This window comes from Nicotiana tomentosiformis, chromosome 12 (genome assembly GCF_000390325.3).
Source record: "Nicotiana tomentosiformis chromosome 12, ASM39032v3, whole genome shotgun sequence".
Taxonomy (NCBI): domain Eukaryota; kingdom Viridiplantae; phylum Streptophyta; class Magnoliopsida; order Solanales; family Solanaceae; genus Nicotiana; species Nicotiana tomentosiformis.
In genome coordinates this window covers 53130328-53136590 of record NC_090823.1, presented here as the reverse complement: position 1 = coordinate 53136590, position 6263 = coordinate 53130328, and the positions used below count along the sequence as shown (strand labels likewise).

Below are 6263 nucleotides of genomic sequence, written 5' to 3'. Positions count from 1 at the left end.
ATTCCGCTATGTTGACACTTTCTGACTATTTCCTTAAAACTCTCCCATGCTTCAAACACAGTCTCAGTATGTTTTTGGCAGAAGTTATGGATTTCTCTTCTAAACTTGCCCGTTTTAGCTGATGAGAAATAGTTATCAAGAAATTTTCTGGTCATCTCATCCGATGTTTGAATCGATCCATTAGGTAAGGTTCGAAGCCACTGTTTTGGGTCATCTTTGAGTGTGAAGGGGAATGCCCTTAAGTAAACTGCATCTTGTGACACACCATTATATTGAAAGGTGTTCATAATCTCCTCGAAGTCCATTAGATGTGTATGTGGATCTTCGTTTGGCTTCTCTCTGAAGACACATAAATTCTGAACGGGTTGGAGCAACCCTTGCTTCAACTCAAAATTATTAGATGCAATTGGAGGTGCTCTAACACTTGATAAACCTTGATTGTAGACCGGTATAGCATAATCACCAAGTGGTCTCCCAAGCAAGGGTTGATGTTGATTAATTCTATGACCCATCTCTTCTTCGTAGATAATCGACGTATCTCTAATAGTTTCTTCCTCAGCATCTCCTACAACTCGATGTCTTTGTTGGGCTACTTCTCTAGCATCCAAATCCACATTATCATTACCGGTTCCATCCATAAGTTCTTTGGTTGAGGATTGCCCAACCTTTTCTGTTGTCTTGGTGAGATTTCTTTCTTTCTTCAACTGTCGCAGTTTTTTTTCAATTTCCTGCTCGAATGGTAGCACTTCCTTCGCAGAAGTTCTAGTCATGCACCACTCTGAACATGTAACCTACGCCTAGTCAAAGAACACCAAACATAAAAAGAGAAAAATAAAATAAAATAAAAGAAAAAGAAAAATTCTTGAATTAGCACGACAAACTATTTCAAAGACTATTGATTGCCAATCCCCGGCAACGGCACCAAAATTTGACGAGGTCGAATCACACACTTAAATTATGCTCGCTACTCAAAGATAGTATAGTATAATATCGTATCCACAGGGATTGGAGTTAAATAGTTTTTTTGTAGTTTCTAGCTTGATTGCTATCCAGGAGAATCAACAATTGATGTTTTTATGATGAATAACTAAAATTAACTAAGAATCTAAAGCTATTGACTAATGACAATCGAAACAAAGGTAAGTAAGGAAGTTATCAATGGGAGAAAATAGGGGTTGATAGGATAGGTGCAAGATAATTGTTTGGGATCTAACTCTAGATAATTCACTTCTAATGTTTAAGTGAGTCTCTCGAATTCACTCAATTATTCTCCTAACTAGGTTTAATCAATGATTCAACTAGCCTCTTTTGATTACTAAGAAAAATTAATGAACTAAACCAACAATATAATGCAAAGATATCACAAGTTATGCCTCTCTCGATTAACTGAACAAGTGAATATAGATGCAGCAATTAAATCATCCAAAACGCTTCAATACATAAAACTAGAGTTATAATCCACAAACAAATATAAATGCACCAGATCCATCAAACCCTAAAGGGAACTACTCCATAGATATGGAGTAATTCATCACAAATGTGTTTAAAGTAAAGGAAAAAATAAACCTATCCAAACTAGGGTCGTGAGTGAGGATTGAATGATGAACTCCTTGTACTTATGCTTCTCCAACTCCTCCTTAGCCTCTGGCCCAGACGGAATCACATTTTCCTAGCCGAAATAGGACACTTACTTTGTAAAATTTGCACAGTTGCATGGGGCGACGCACCATGCGGGGCATTAGTGGGGAAATCCAGAGAGCTGGTTCTGATAGGCAGCAAGAATTTTGTACAAGCGCGGCGCGCTGCCCCATGCGCCGCACTAGTGATGTTTTCTCAGAGTACAGAATTTTCCTCGCTTTTTGATATCCAGGTGTGGTTTTCCACCCCCGAACGCGATCCCGACTTAATCCCTTGGGCTTTTACTCGGATTTCAAAGCTCCAATTAGCTCGAATTCATTCCATACATCTACATAGCTCAGAATCACTCTTACAAGGCATAGACACACGATAAGTGCAAAACACTATCCATTAAAGCTCAAACACAATAAAAGTGCTGTAAATTAGAGTGCAATAAGCGACTAAAATACGAGATTATAATCTATCATCAATTACATGGTCAAGGAATGCTACTGAGTTTTGCCAAAATTCACATTTGGAGAGCTTAGCATATAACTTACGAACCTGAAGGATCTCTAATACTATCCGCAAGTTCCGCCTCCGAACGAGAATACACCAGAATGTCATCAATGAATACGATCACGAACACGTCAAGATAGGGTCTGAACACTCTATTCATGAGATCCATAAAAACTGATGGGGCATTTGTTAGCCCGAACGACATCACCAAGAGCTCAAAGTGCCCATATCTTGTTCGGAAGGCCGTCTTCGAAATATCCTTCTCCTTAACCCTCACCTGATGATACCATGAACGTAAGTCAATCTTGGAGAAATACTTGGCACCCTGGAGTTGGTCAAACAGGTCGTCAATCCTTGGAAGTGGATACTTGTTCTTTATAGTAACCTTATTCAACTGTCGATAATCAATACATATCCTTAATGACCCATCTTTCTTTCGCACGAACAAGACTGCTGCATCCCAGGGTGAAGTGCTAGGCCTGATGATGCCCTTATCCAGCATGTCCTTCAATTGCGCCTTCAACTCTCGCAATTCTACCATGGCAATCTTGTATGGAGGGATAGAGATAAGTTGAGTGTCAAGCAACACATCAATGCTAAACTCAATCTCCCTTTCAGGAGTAATGTCGGAGCTCATATGGGAAAATGTCTTGAAATTCATTGACCTCGAGGATTGATTGTAGAGTAGGCGGCTTTGCCTCCGCATCCCTATTGCGAACGAGATGATAAATGTAACCTTTTGAGATCATCTTCCTTGCCTTAAGATAGTAAATAAACCTACCTTTCGGCATAGCGATGTTCCCCTTCCATTCAATGACAGGTTCACCAGGAAACTGAAACCTAACCATCTTCGTACGACAATCAACGTTTGCATAGCATGAGGCCATTGCCATTATCACATCAAAATAAACCATTTCTAACTCAAATAGAGTCGATGAGGTTTGACGACTACAAATCATCATTGTGCAACCTCTATATACCCTTTTAGCAATCACAGAATCTCCTATCGGACTGGATACCAGAAGTGGTTTTCTTATCAATTCAGGTTCAATGCCAAACTTATTAGTCATAAAGGGTGTAACATATGATATTGTTGATCCCGGAATTAACACATATACATAATAAGAAAACACATGACAATACACTTGTAACAACATCCGGAGATGACTCGAGATCCTGTCGACCTACAAGAGCATAGGTTAAATTTTGAATATCGCTCAAACTCGGCACTGCACCTCTACCTCTACCATGACCCGTCGACTGCTGATAACCCCGTGCTAGAGGTCGAACTGATGAGGAAGAACCAGTCACAGACACCACCTCCTCTGTTAGGACAATCTCGCATCATATGGCCAGGTTGGCTGCAAGAATAGCATGCATCAGAACCTTGACAGCACAGTCCAGAATGGGCCTTGCCGCACTGATTACAACGAGGTGTTTCAGGTCTCGTCTGACTAGTATCCCTGTGATATTGCGAGCTTGTTGCCCGTGAAATCTAACATGGACTAGAATAGATAAATCGATCATACCAAGGCCTTTGAAACTGGAGGAGCACTAGCTACAGGTGGCGCCAAACTCCTCGAAGACTGGAGCCTGATACTACCTCTGAAGTTACCAGAATACCATGCGAATCTTGCCCTCTTATGTTGGCCCCTATCCTTCTCCCTATCTGACCTTTGCTGGTACTTACGATCCTGTAGTGTCTGGGCATAAGCCTGAATACGGGAAATATCCATGCCCTCCACCAAGGAGGCTGTCGTGCACTCATTTATTAGATGTGGTCCTAACCCATTCACGAACAGGTGCACCCTATCGCTCATCTAGGCCACCATATCAGGAGCATACCTTGCTAAAGAATCAAACTGCATACTATACTCTCCCACATTCATATTACCTTGTCGAAGGTTCAAACACTTATCGATTCTAGCTCATCGTATCTCAACTTAAAAGTAGTGACAAAGAAAGTCCTCAGAAAATTAGTTCCACTCAGCTGGAGGAGCATTCAGACCCCTGGATCTCTCCCAACTATCATACCAGAAAATCGCTAAATCCCGTTACCGATAAGAAGCCAACTGTACTGCCTTAGTATCACTAGCATGCATAACCCGCAGTGTACGATGAACCTGAACAATAAACGTCTGTGGGTCTTCCTTGGGGTCTGATCCGGTAAACACTGGAGGGTCTACATTAATAAAATCACGAACTCTCACACTAACCGGTTTATTAGCAGCACCGGTATTCTGCCTCTGAGCCTGAGCAGCTACCAATCTAGTCAACAAGTGCACCGCACTGCACATATCGTGGTCTGTAGTGCCAGGCGGAGGAACTAGAGGTACTGGGTCCCTCCTAATATCCTCTTGAGGATACAGAGTAGATGAGGTATGAGACGGCATCTCGCTCTGAGCCTCACTTTGGCCTGCTCAGGCGGGAGGCACCTAACTGGTACTATCTTCCACAGTTGTATCAAGCCGTCTACTAATCCCTTGCTTCCTAGTCAAAGGCATCGTTGAAAGACAACAAGATGAATATTAGAGATGAACACGTACGACTCAAATCTATGCACAACCTATATTAAGGAAGAAGGTAACAACACTAGATGTCATGTAGCCTCCTGGTTATAAATGTGGCACGCTACACATCCATAATCAATATTCTACTGGACACGGCTCGTAGAAAACCCCTAGGATAGACTTGCTCTGATACCAAGTTTGTCACGACCCAAACTGGAGGGCCATGACTGGCACTCGGGCTATACAAGTAGAGCACCAACATATATTTTATCTAACCTTTCTTATTATTTATGAGGGCCGATGAGATCAAAATAAATGGTAGACATGAATCATGAACAACCAACAATGATAGATAATGGCATGAACATACATAATGTGGGCCGACAAGGATGTCATGAAGCTATATATAAGGTACGAGTTGACAAGCTACCATGAGAGACTTTACAACAAAAATCAGCCAACAAGGCAATCTAAACAATACATGAGTCGATACCTATCTATGAGCCTCTAAAGAAATATAAGTGCTGCAACAATTCCAGAACAGGGCCCCGACATACCCAAAATGTCTATAACAAAAGTGCATACCAAGACCACGGCAAGTCCAGAGAAGGGATCTCGCCAATAACCGCTGAACTAGGCAGCCTACTGTGAAGGGGGAGCTGTGTCTACCTGTCTATCAGGACCTGCAACGCGACATGCAGCGTCCACAAATAAAAGGGACGTCAGTACGAATAATGTACCGAGCATATAAATAAGGCAGGAAAGCATAAATAAGAACAGTAATGTAAGCAGGGATGAAGAATTTCCAACTTATAACATCTGAGTGCCTCTGAGGGCGACTGACATGAAATGCATGATACATATATATATATACGATTTTAAAAATATACGCCTCTCTGGGAATCGTCATCATCATATCGTATCCGGTCGTAATAGGCTCTGTGGAGCTCGGTAAAACCCATCTGATCACTGGTTACACAATAGGTGTCATACCCGGCCGACTATAGCGTGACTCGGTAGAGTAAAATAGGTATGTATATATAATGCATATTGGACTCATTGGAATCACCTTCTGAACCTTTTGGAGTTACATAATGTCGGTAACCTTTGTACAATGTAAGTACTGCTAGCTTCTATGAGTGGAGTATCTTTGGAAGGACATTCATTACATTATGTACAATCGTAGCCGTGCAAAAAAAGGGAAGGGATAGCGTCACATACCTTGTATATACTGCCCAACCTCAAGCTATGCAAATGTCACGACTCCTTAGTCTACAATAAGAGAAATGATATTATCGTTATCGTTTAAGCATCATAACTATTATATATCAACCGCAACCTATTTTATGATGAAATGGAAAGTACCTCCCCTATTTATATAACTTCCCACAAGTAATCACCAAACAACCCAAACAACATCAATAATAACCATATTAAGCCTCCCAAAACAGTCCACCAACCAACAACATTACTAACAAGTCTTCCATAGATATCTCACAAGTTCTAGCTTCAATGACTGAGCCGCAACTTGGATAATCTTAAATATATGTAGATTAAGAGGTTCCTTATCTTTAAACAAGTAGAAAAACTGCAAATTGACCTTAAATCACCACGAAA

General features: G+C 41.2%; 1 non-coding gene across 1 annotated transcript; it reads left to right on the top strand.

Annotated features, from left to right (window-relative positions):
* LOC117280253 (small nucleolar RNA R71) lies at positions 1 to 107 on the top strand. Its single transcript, XR_004510749.1, has one exon. It is a non-coding gene; the product is annotated as a small nucleolar RNA R71 (small nucleolar RNA).
* Positions 108 to 6263: the final 6156 nt, after the last annotated feature.